Below are 12,593 nucleotides of genomic sequence, written 5' to 3' on the forward strand. Positions count from 1 at the left end.
GCCTGAAGAATCCCAACAAGCATGAAAACAGGAACAGGATACTTCCTGTTCATTTTCCATATTTTGGGAGCAAAAAGAAGAAAGCTTCCAGCCAGGGAGGAGGTAGGAAGTGAGAAGGAAGCAAAGTGGGTTGAAGCTTCTTGTTAGGAAGCATGACAGAGAGGGACAGCCACAGCAGAATCACAGAGACGATAAGTTTGAAGATGGAGTTCTGGAGCAGTTAAGAAGGAAGCTCTCCACTTCCTCCTTGTTGGAAGGAAACCTTTATTTACAAAAAAAGGAAGGACAACGTGTTCATTTAAAAAGCAGAGGAGGTGGAAGCTTCCTAGTTTTAGAAGAAGGAAGATTTCCACATAGAAAGCAAAGACAAAGGAAGCCTTTAATTAGGAAAGGAAAGAAAAAAGGTCTTGAAGGACGAAGTGTTAGGGAGCAGACACGTTGGAGTTCTGGTTCTGGTTGTTTCCTTGTTGTGGAGCGCGGAGGAAAGTTATAAACAAACATAAGAGAGCAGTTTCCGACCTGCAGTCAGTCAGAGATCTGAACACTGAAGGATTTGAGGCCTTTAACAGTTTCAAAGATGATGATCAACTAAAAGAAAGAGCAATGAATTCAAATGATCTTCCTCCTGTTATTAGCCCCGCCCCTTCTTTGTTTAGCCCCGCCCCTGCCTGTCTGTGTTTTTATTGATTTTTTAACTGTTTTTATTTTCAATGCTCGCACTGTAAAAACAATCCCTGCATCCTGATAGGCTACTGTGACCCTCCGTCTTCTTGTTTAGAGTTGTCTTTTTTATTCTAGCCCCTCCTCCTCCCTAAGCACTGCCCCAAACACTTAAACTCCGCCCTTGCAGTCCCGCCCCTGTGTTTTCTGTGTGGGTTATGTGGTTTTTGCTGGCTGAATATTTATATGTCACTGTGGTTGATCACGCCGCCCCCCCGCCTGTCACTGAGCTCACCGAGGGAAACTTTTTGTATCATACAGATTATAAATATTGTATTTATATCTCAGATTGTTTTTGTATAAATGGATGTTGAGTCATGTTGTCTTCATGGGGTTTTAGACATGTGTGTATGTGGTGGTGCCACACTGACAAACAAACATTGTTTTGTATCAAAAGAAGAAAACTGAACGTTAACGTCTTCACACATTTATAGCGCTGTCAATCAAAGCTGATGGTCGGGTCAGCTCCACTCGTTTCTGTTGTTTTCAATGTAAATCTTGATTTAATGACTGTTTGCTGTTCTGAAATGATTTCCTCACAGTAAATAAAGTCAGCAGGTCGCTCTGACACACTCCGTCTCTTTCTTTAAGGCCTCAAGGACATTTTGCCGAGAGAGAACAAAACAAACCTTCTAACAGGCATCGCACAAACCAAAACCAACACATGAACACACATATTTAATGTCGCCAACATAAAAGTGAAAGTAGTTTGAGCTATGGCTGGCCTCCAGTAGGGTTTTAAAGTCATAACCAATCTCAAATTCAGGTTGCATCAACCACATCAGGAGAATCTTCACGGATGTTCTCTGATCTGAACATGAACTGACAGATTTGAATAGGATGGCACATCAGATGGTATCATTACGGGATATCTCACAGGGACGCAGACGTTATCAAACTGTACATCAGCGAAGCCCGACAACATCCTGTGGTAAACACAAAAGCAGGAGGGGAAGCAGGAGCGGAAGCAGGCTGGATGAGAGGGGAGATTCGTTTCTTCACAGAGAATCTGAGTTTCAGTTTCTGTTGGCAGTAGCTAACGTTAGCTTCAGGGCCTGCAATGCTTAAAGAATATAGTGCCAGGCAATATGGCCTAAAATTACAATATTTTGTGTCTATATATCAATACAAGACATACCTGGAGATTTAAATCTCCTTTAAAGCTGCTATTTGTACTCCATGGGGTAGCATCACTGATGACATATCACCATGTAATGACTAGGCATGTATATTGATAAGGATTTATCGATTTCTGCTTATCGATCCAGTTTTTTTTATAGATTCTCTTATTGATTCCCAAATAGGCTGAAAATGGAAAAGAACACAACCTGGTTTATCAAAATAAATCTCAGGTTAATTAATATAAATCTTAATTATTCACTGCTGAGAATAAACAATACTCTAATGAGTAAAATGAGTCCACAAGTCAAGTGGCTATTGGCTGGTGGCTGAACGAGGTCCTCCTGCTGCACTGCCACTGACGATATCTGCAGACTGACTGTCAGAAGCAGCAGCAGCCTGACTCTGCTATCATCTACATTACATGGATGGAAAATGCAAAATGTACAAGCGAAAGCTGGTGACACAAATTCTGAATCGTGACAACTGAAGTTCACGACCGCAGATGGTTTTGGTGCAATGCATATTGAATACAGAGCGGTTGGACCTCTGACAGATGTGGGAAATTGATGAAAAACAGTATAATATGGGACCTTTAATTTTATCAGCTATGCTAGTGCTAGCACTGGTGCTGCTGAGTGCATCAAACACACAGCATTGCTGGAGTATAATGCCGTGTTGTGTGGCCAAATGCTTGGGCATATTAGTTGTATTACCACCTTTGGCGCACAGATCCCTCTTACAGGTAACACAGGTGTGTTTGTGATTGTGTAGAAGGACGAGGATGAAGGTCTCCTGTGTTCAGGCTGAGTGGTTCAGAAACTGGTTTTCAGTGTCTCCTGATACAATCGACCCATCAGGTAGGATGGAGACAGAGCAGGCGCGGAGCCTCCAACACCTCTCCATACGAACGAACATGATCAGAGACGGTCAGAGAGGCAGACGGACTTAAACCTGTCAATCAGACACCTGAGAGCTGCAGTCGTGTGTTCACTCACCTCAATCAGCAGAGCTGAAGTTGTTTTAGGGCGACTCGACGAAAGACGATGACAGTAATCGGACCTGCCGGAAAATAAATTCTGCAGTAATTTCTCATGGTCTTGACTGGACAAACAAACTCTCTCTCTTGCTTTGTTTTTATTAAAGTTCAGACGCATTCATTCACTAAAAAAAGTTCATTGGTTGCGACACAGAGAAGATATGAAGCTGGAGTCACTTGGTGACGGACAGTGTACATCAGAGTGTCGTCTGTTTAATTTTGCCATTTTGACTCCATTTTAACTGCTTTTAGTGAGGTGGTTGATTTTTAATCTCATTTCCAATGTGTCAGATACCGACCTGTCTGGACACTAACGGTGCTTTACAGGCTAACATTAGCATTGGCTGTGCTCCTACCCTGCCAGTCTGCTCTGATATCAGAGGAGTGGTACCAAGTGATGAAACTGGACGTTAGTTCAAGTTCAGAAGTCATGTGACCTCTAAGAGGACTGTGACACTGAATTACATCAAAATGTAGGACTGTATTGCACAAGTCAGCAATAACACTGTAATGTTAGCTAGCCTGCTAGGTAGCTACTGAGACATCAGCAAACTGGATATTATTGTCTTGTGCTTGTTATAAAGAAAGGGAACATGTTCCCTTCACTTCACCCGACACCAACAACAACCTGGACCCCTGCATCATACACTGGGTAAGTCAGACTGGGATTGGACCAAAATGTAAACTGGGGGAACGACACCGACAGACAAACTGGCCTGCAGTCATTTCCTCATTGATTTCTTCCTCAGTACAAAAACTGAAAGTGGATTTCATGAAGACTGTTTGTCTGAAAGCAGCTGTGAAAAAAGGAGAGGAATGATCAGTCCAACATTTCGGAAATCTTTTTCTCTCTCAGTAATCATCTCGTGTGTCGGCTGACGAACACGTGAACGCTCGGGAGGCTGAGAGACATCAGCTGCGTTCTGTTACCCAGAATGAGTTTCTGAAGTGAACAATGTATGTTGAATGTTTGAGTCATCTCTTATCATTCGTGTTTCATATCTTGTCTTTGCTTTCATTCTGTTTAAAGGTGATGATTAAAATGTGTTTTTGCTGCTGAGAGAAAACGATTAATGAACTTTATTAAACAGCTCTGTTCCCTCAGCGACACAAAAGCACAAACAGGATTTGATTAAGATAAATCACTGATAACCTCGAACCTCATTATTACACTTTTATTTATTTCTCTTTGATTCTTTAGTTTCTCTCCAGCAAACGCTGAACACACACACACAGCTTTTATATATTTTATTTCTCTTGTTACATTTTACTTCAGACCTGATTGTTCACCGCCTCGTCACATCAGCTTCATCTCTTCTCAGGTGTTGTGGGGAGTCCCTGATGTCCTGAAAATTAAAGAGAAGCAGGTGATTTTGGAGAAAGACGGCTGATTTTTGGGTTTCACCCTCATGTTGTCAAATACAGACATTTTATCCTGTCAGATTGGTCTGAACAGACCTAAAGCTCTGGAACCTAATGAGGCGGCCGGGCTCACAGTCCTGAGGGACCCAACGTACATTCACAGAGCCAACAGAGAGGCTGCTGGGAAAGTAAAGCTAAGAAAGTACAAATACCTAGTTACTGTCCTCCAGTACATGTCTCATGTCTGTGTCCTCTGAGTCTCTGTGTGACTTCTCCTCTCTACACCTGAACTTTCTCCTCCTCACAGCTTCAGAACAGCCTTGTTACTTTAGTTTGATGCATCTGAGGTGAATTCTGGATTCTTGTTATTTCCCAACATCAGCAGACTGATGTGGACCAATCAGACGCAGCGAGACGAGACAAAGACGTAAAAGAAGTAAGAAGCCGTAAACAGACAGAGAGGGAGGCTGGAATGTGGAGAAAAGGCGTGTTAGTGTCTCGTATCTGCAGAGAGTTTCTGATTTTCTCTCTTTGTTGCTGCTCGGGACGCTTTACCAACCCAACATGTGTCTATTTGACGTCCTGGGAATGAGACTCAACAATCAACTGTCTCTGTGGTGCGTTCAGGAACAGCTGGGACAAATCCTACTGATTCTACCTTTAACTTTAATAGTCTTTGAATTCTAGTAATATGACGTGAGCTTCAGTTAGCTTTGAGCACAAATGTCCTTCAGAGGGAGACTTTTTACTCTGATACTCTGAGTCCATGTCAGAGCCTGAACTCTGTTACTGTACTGGAGGAAACAAGCTGGATCAGAACTTCTGCTTTTACACGAGAACCTGAACGTCTCCTGGAGGACAGGCTGTAAGGACTGTGATCCAGAGTTGCTGTGAGTTTGTCCTGTTGTGATGAAGATCAGCTCCTCTACACTCGTTCTTCTCCTTTAATCTTCAGGTCAGTTTACATCAGACAAGGTCAGGTGCATTCTGGGAAATGTGTGTGATGTTTTGATCTTCCGCTGTCGTGGTTACAATGACTCGATCAGCTGTTCACCCTAACGCTAACCCAGAGAGAGAGAAAGAGACAGGGAGAAAGAGAGGACAACAAAGGAGAAAATAGTGAAAAAATGAAAACAAGTGTTGATGGAGGAGGGGAGCCGCTGCTGCCACGGCAACCAGAGCTCCCTGCTCTCAATCAGGTCCTCAGGGAGACCCCCGAGCTCCAAGTGTCTGTGTGAAGTCTTGCCTGGATACAGAAACAGAATCACATGTTATCCAGCGACAGAGGAAGAGACTCTGATTACTGTGGTAACACACACACACACACACACACACACACACACACACACACACACACACACACTTTAAGGAATCAAAATGTTCAAAAACAGGATTTCTCTCTCTGTCTCTCTCTAACATCTGCAGACATTTCCTGCAGTTTCACGAGGTTTTCTAACTCTAAATGAGTGTTACTGGAGCTCTTTTTACACCGAGCGAAGCAGCTGCACCTTAAAGATGAACCGCTGTGTGATTCACACAGAAAGCTGCGCTGCGGCTCCTAAAGAGGTGTGATGGTGACGTCATGATGACGACGTCGGTGTGTTTTCAAGGTGTTTCCCAGGTGTCCCCCTGTCAATCTAAACCTCCTGACTGTCTATAATCATATGGATGCTGTTATAATGTGTTGAGATCCTGACCCACCAAACATCCTGCAAACTGACAAATTTACGTTTTTCAGAGGCTGTTTTCTGGGGAAAGTTCACCGAAGTCTCAGTCTGGAGCGCTGACTCGACACGTGACGCCGGCTTATCCACTCACGCTGGATCAGTTTGCCAATAATACGGCCCTGATACTACCTCCAGAGGCAGATCAGCACCGGAATGAAATTTCACCCCTTGCCGCCTCCGGGAGATTCACACTGAAATGGAGGCGGATACTTGGCGCACTAACCCCGCATGCATGTAGCAGCGAGCATGAATGGGGATACTGTCTAAACCTAAGCTGCTGGCTAGCCAACATGTCCGCTGTGTGGAAATATTCCACACTGGAAACACCTCAAAGCAAGACAGCAAAATGCAATGTTTGCAAAGCCGTTACTCAGAGAGGCGGAAGCTCCCTCACGACGTACAACACCAATAACGCAATTAAACATTTAAATGGCAAACCGGATGTGAGATGTGGCAAAACTGCTTTTTTCTGTGGAAAAAGGAAAGTGAGGTTGTTCCTACAAGCTCCGGGGCTGTGCTAACAACTTTGAAGGCTGCACACCTAAACAACTGGCTCGGTGGACTCACCTTTCTCTGCTGATCAGCTGTTAGCCTCGCCGATCAGCTGTTAGCCTAGCAATGCTAACTTTCAAACCGATGTACTCAATACTCTGTGGGCTGTCCATCATTGTTCCTCCACCACAACCTCAGTGTTGTTCACCGCCTGGCTCCGTTGTTGCTCTCCTCTGCTGCTGTGTTCTCCCCCAGCTCGCGGCGATGTTGGATGGTCACTGCGCCGCTGTTGCTGGTGGCGTCTTCAGGTGTTCAACACAGGAGCTCCTGGACCTCTGCTGTCACTTCACCCCAAGCTTCACCGCTGGGATTGAATCTCTCGGTCTCCTGCTTTGCCGCTGCTGTGTGCATGGAGCCCCCAGACACAAGTTTATTTTTTAGGACGGTGCTATTCCCTCCGTGCGAACTGACAGGTGATACATTTATTCTTTGTTTTGTTTGTTCCTCTTTGCCAACTGTCCCTGGGTAGCCTGAAAGGTGCTATATACATTTTTCAACTATATAAAATATTACTATTATTATTATTATCAAAAAATCACCACGTGAAAGAGCACGAGGAATTTTTAGCCAGGGGACAGAAGGACAAAAGAAGCCGCCAGGAATCACTTCTGGAGTCATTCCAAAAGCAAGGTGAACTCCCAGCAGACAATGTGAAAGCTAAAGGGATTACCAAGAAGTTGCTCAACTTGACCAGTCGTTATTGAACACTTGCAGCCACGGTATAGTTTACCAGGCAGGAGATACTTATCAGAGACTGCACTACCTGAACAACAAAGTGTCAACCAAGTTAGCCGAGAAGTTAAAAGGAGTTCCAGCTTTACTACAGATATTTAGACTTCAGATGTCTGCCCAATGTCATACTTGCCTGAAAAGGGGAGTTTATTTCAGCCTCAAAGTCAACAATAATGATAATAATAATATTAAAGCAAACAGAGTTCTGGTATTGGAATAGTATTTGTATTCGGCAGATATCCAAATTCAGGTATCAGGATCGGATCGGAAGTGAAAATATGTGGATCGGTGCAGCCCTAGTTGAGGTCAGGTGTGCAGGTGCAGGGCTCACAGAGGATGAAGTTGACCAAGATGTCCTCATTCTGGTCTGCAGATGACCAGAGACCACAAACCACCAACACCTGATGAGGACCAGCTGCTGAAATACCCAGGATGCACTGCAGCACGATGATGTCAATTTCAACAGACACATTTAAACCTGCAGCAGTTCTCAACAGGTTCAGATACTGAAGGTGACAACACACACTGTTACAATATGTGTGTGTGTGTGTGTGTCACAGACAGATGGTGAATGAGTGTGTGTGCTCTTGTGATGATGTTCAAGAACATGTTTGTGCTGATGCAGGAAAACATGACGCACACACACACCGAGCTTGTGTGTGTGTTACTAATGCATGTTTTCTGACATTAGACTCTCTCTCTCTCTCTCTCTCTCTGTCTCTCTCTCTCTCTCTCTCTCTGTCTCTCTCTCTCTCTGTCTCTCTCTGTCTCTGTCTCTCTGTCTCTCTCTCTCTCTCTCTCTCTCTGTCTCTGTCTCTGTCTCTGTCTCTCTCTCTCTCTCTGTCTCTCTCTCTCTCTGTCTCTCTCTGTCTCTGTCTCTCTGTCTCTCTCTGTCTCTCTCTCTCTCTCTCTCTCTCTCTGTCTCTGTCTCTGTCTCTCTGTCTCTCTCTCTCTCTGTCTCTCTCTGTCTCTCTCTCTCTCTCTCTCTCTCTCTCTCTCTCTCTCTCTGTCTCTCTCTCTCTCTCTCTCCCCTCACGCCCAAATATGGTCACTTCTGTGCGTTCCCTGCTTCTTCTGTAGCATTAGCATCCTTCAGTTAACAGGTAAAGTCTAGCTGGATTTGAGACTGTTAACTTTTCTGTTAGCGTCTCTGATTTTAGCGTCTTGGAATCTCAGCAGTAAAGAAAGAGAATGCAGAGACAGGTGACAGCTAGTTGCTAACATGCTAACATGGCAGCCTGCCTTCACAGCAGCTGGAACATTGAGCATATGTGTGTGTTAGCAAACAGTGCTAATGGCTCTGTTAGCAATTAACCAGCTTGTTTGGTGTTTGATGCTCCAGAAACAGTTTGAGATCTGAGATCAGATTCACTCTTCAGTCTCTCTGTCGCTGTTTAGCTGCTGCTCGTTCTCTGAGACTGATGCTCTCCATTACTGCTGATCAATACACGACCTATTGATCGGCCTGATATTGATCGGGATGCATTGACACACTCTGCCTCTGACTCTGTGTGTGTGTGTGAGAGAGAGACTGACCCGTCTCACCTTGTCTAATCATCCAGTCAGGATGTTTACATTAGCTGCTAACAGACAGAGTGTGTGTGCATGTGTCACGTCCAGCTCGTTAACCCACCTGTTTGCTCATTAGTGATCTGATTGGATTGTTTAGACCCACCTGACCCACCTTAATGTGCAGATGCAAACTTTAAAAGGCTGCTTATGTTGAAAAGTTTCCTTCAGCTGATTTGAGTTTTTCTTTGTCAGTGAAAAAAAATGAACTTGTAAAATCTAAATGTTTGCTGAGGAGGTAAATGACCTCAGATAATCTGCTTTCTTCTTCTGACATGAAGTATAAATAATGCTGCTATAAACAATAAAAATACTACACTGCAGTACTAGCACTGTGTCAGTGTGTCAGTACAGAAAAAAAACATATGTTGACATTCTGAAACATATAATGCAAAACATTAAAAAGATAAATGTTGCTAACATATGTGAGTGCACGTACACTATAATGCCAAAAGTATTCACTCACCCATCCAAATAATTTAACTCAGGTGTTCCAATCACTTCCATGGCTGCAGGTGTATAAAAAGCAGCATCTGGGCACACAGACTGTTTCTACAAACATCTGTGAAAGAATGTGTCGCTCTCAGGAGCTCAGTGAATTCCAGTGTGGTGCTGTTATAGGATGCCACCTGTGCAACAAGTCCAGTCATGAAATGTCCTCACTCCTAAATATTCCACAGTCGACTGTCAGTGGTATTATAACACAGTGGAAGCAATTGGGAACAACAACAACTCAGCCACCAAGTGGTCGGCCACGTAAAATGACAGCGGGTCAGCGGATGCTGAGGCACATAGGGCATAGAGGTCAGAAACTTTCTGCAGAGTCAATCATTACAGACCTCCAAACTTCATGTGGCCTTCAGATTAGCTCCAGAACAGCGTGTAGAGAGCTTTATGGAATGGTTTCCATGGCCGAGCAGCTGCATCCAAGCCATACATCAGCAAGTGCAATGCAAAGCGCCAGATGCAGTGGTGTAAAGCACGCCACCACTGGACTCTAGAGCAGTGGAGACGTGTTCTCTGGAGTGATGAATCGCTTCTCCATCTGGCAATCTGATGTATGAGTCTGGGTTTGGCGGTTGCCAGGAGAACGGTACTTGACTGACTGCACTGTGCCGAGTGTAAAGTTTGGTGGAGGGCGATTATGGTGTGGGGTTGTTTTTCAGGATCTGGGCTTGGTCTCTTAGTCCCAGTGAAGCCATCCAGGAGCTCACTGAGCTCTGTGCCACGCTACAGTCGAGATTAAAGGCGAGTCCCAAGTGCAGGGCGACACACCACAGACGTCTGCAAAATGGACCGAATTCCGACAGAATGCCACCAGTTACCTACAGCTCCGAGGCGGCAAACAGAACCTTCACAATGCTGTAGGATTTTGGGCTTCTCGTCAACTTCCCATTTATTGTGTGTGCAGATTATGCTTTGTATATGCTTTGTGTGTTTGTGCTAATAAAGCTCTTTCTTTGAATAAACAGCACGTTCCTGGCAAATTTTTTTTTCCTCAATAAATTCATTCATGTCTTTGATGACTTGTGTGTATGTATATATATATATATATATATATATATATATATATATATATATATATATATATATATATATATATATATATATATATATATAAATAAAATGACCCAGGGTGACCAATAGTAACAGATCTTGTTTTTTTTGCTTGTTTATAAGTAGTGGTTTCATCCAATACTGAGTGAGGACATTCAAGCCAGCCCACACATTCTCTGGCCAGGTGTGGTTTCACTGCTATTCATATGTTAATTAGAACCCATCCCACCTCACAGGCTGTAAATTGTTGTTAACTGCCAAAAATTAGGGAGATTTCCAGGCGTTTACTGGGACGAAAATTCCACTTTTCATGCAGTGCTAACTTTAACGCTGCATTCTGTCTGTAAACCTTTGTTGAGGGAGAACGTCAGAAAATAAACTACATCATTATAATCAGCTCCACATTTAAATACAACTGTTCAATCAGCAAAATGACTCTTCACAAAAAACAGTTCCGACCTTCAGATGTTCCTCAGGTGTCCCTCAGGTGTTCCTCAGGTTGTCCCTCAGGTGTTCCTCAGGTTGTCCCTCAGGTGTTCCTCAGGTTGTCCCTCAGGTTGTTCCTCAGGTTGTCCCTCAGGTTGTTCCTCGGTTGTCCCTCAGGTTGTTCCTTGGTTGTCCCTCAGGTTTTTCTCGTGTTGTTCCTCAGGTTGTTCTTCAGGTTGTTCCTTGGTTGTCCCTCAGGTTTTTCTTGTGTTGTTCCTCAGGTGTTCCTCAGGTTGTTCTTCAGGTTGTTCCTCGGTTGTCCCTCAGGTTTTTCTCGGGTTGTTCCTCAGGTGTTCCTCAGGTTGTTCCTCAGGTGTTCCTCAGGTTGTTCTTCAGGTTGTTCCTCGGTTGTCCCTCAGGTTGTTCCTCAGGTTGTACCTCAGGTGATTCTTCAGGTTGTTCCTCAGGTGTTCCTCAGGTTGTTTTTCAGGTTGTTCCTCGTTGTCCCTCAGGTTGTTCCTTGGTTGTCCCTCAGGTGTTTCTCGGGTTGTTCCTCAGGTGTTCCTCAGGTTGTTCTTCAGGTTGTTCCTCGGTTGTCCCTCAGGTTTTTCTCGGGTTGTTCCTCAGGTGTTCCTCAGGTTGTTCCTCAGGTTGTTCCTCAGGTGTTCCTCAGGTTGTTCTTCAGGTTGTTCCTCGGTTGTCCCTCAGGTTGTTCCTCGGTTGTCCCTCAGGTTGTTCCTCAGGTTGTACCTCAGGTGGTTCTTCAGGTTGTTCCTCAGGTGTTCCTCAGGTTGTTTTTCAGGTTGTTCCTCGTTGTTCCTCAGGTTGTTCCTTGGTTGTCCCTCAGGTGTTTCTCGGGTTGTTCCTCAGGTGTTCCTCAGGTTGTTCTTCAGGTTGTTCCTCGGTTATCCCTCAGGTGAGAGATTTAAAATGGCCTCATTAACAGAAGAGAAGAGAACGGCATCATCTGCATAAAAGTGAAGAAGGAGGAGCAGGAGGAGCAGGGAGAAACTTTTCCTATCAACCCTGTGGCCGCTGCCATGGTAACACCTAAAAGGCGGCTGGGGTCAGAGGTCCGAACACACGACGGAGACGCTGAGATTAAGACGGTTGTTAAATAAAATGTAGAGAGTGAACGATGATGATTTATCTAAGAGAAGCAGTTTTGTGTAGCAGCTGGTAACTGGATCAGAACCATGGTCTCTGCTGAGTCTGGACTCACTTTGCCTGGAAGATAAAAACGATAATTAAACATGTCGGTCTGAACTTAGAAACTGCAGCAGGATTCAGATAAACTCTGCCTGTGGCCTCAGTCAGCTTATCAATCAGCCAATCAGTCCACTGAGTCTGTGGCGGCCGTGTCGCCGTGACGACCGGCGGCTGTAAACACAGGGGAGGGTCCCCAGAGGGCGGCCATGTTTGTTGATTAAACTAAAACAAGACAAACAAAGAGACAAAACAAACTAATTACCTGCAAACAAACCTGATCGACTAACGAGGCTTAACGAGGTCAAACACTGCGTACAGTGTGTGTGTGTGTGTGTTTTGTAAGCTTGACGCTAACAGGATGTAGCGACATCAAGATAACGTTCCATCAGTGTTTCCTACACACACACGGTTGAATAATTGATGGTTCAGTGCAGTGAAGCTAAAACACTGTTTTTAATAAAACAGAGTGTGCGTGTGCGCGTTCACGCGTGTGTCCGTGTGTGTGTTGAATAAAATATCAGTTGTCATGTCAATGGATGAATTATGAATCTACACATTATGGAGCCGGTCTATCAATCAAA

The 12,593-nt window shown here is 44.4% G+C and overlaps 1 protein-coding gene and 2 long non-coding RNA genes across 7 annotated transcripts in view; 2 read left to right on the top strand and 1 right to left on the bottom strand.

The window, feature by feature from the left end:
* LOC119010042 (transcription factor COE3-like) overlaps positions 1–1,273 on the top strand; it is a 48,692-nt gene extending 47,419 nt beyond the window's left edge. For all 4 annotated transcript variants that reach the window (XM_037081891.1, XM_037081893.1, XM_037081892.1 and 1 more), the window contains exon 16: positions 1–1,273. This exon is cut by the window's left edge and continues 585 nt beyond it. The gene's annotated coding sequence lies outside the window, so the exon portion shown is untranslated.
* A 2,838-nt stretch (positions 1,274–4,111) lies between these two features.
* Positions 4,112–4,599, bottom strand: LOC119010061. Its single transcript, XR_005071883.1, has 2 exons — positions 4,453–4,599; positions 4,112–4,224 (listed from the first exon to the last, which is right to left on the bottom strand). It is a non-coding gene; the product is annotated as an uncharacterized LOC119010061 (long non-coding RNA).
* Positions 4,600–4,942: 343 nt separating this feature from the next.
* LOC119010062 lies at positions 4,943–7,951 on the top strand. 2 transcript variants are annotated; one of them, XR_005071885.1, is made up of 3 exons: positions 4,943–5,548; positions 5,666–5,861; positions 5,979–7,951. It is a non-coding gene; the product is annotated as an uncharacterized LOC119010062 (long non-coding RNA). The 2 variants fall into 2 exon arrangements; XR_005071884.1 differs by having other exon boundaries at positions 5,666–5,850.
* The last annotated feature ends 4,642 nt before the right edge of the window (positions 7,952–12,593 follow it).

The sequence above is a fragment of the Acanthopagrus latus genome, chromosome 20, assembly GCF_904848185.1.
Source record: "Acanthopagrus latus isolate v.2019 chromosome 20, fAcaLat1.1, whole genome shotgun sequence".
NCBI lineage: Eukaryota > Metazoa > Chordata > Actinopteri > Spariformes > Sparidae > Acanthopagrus > Acanthopagrus latus.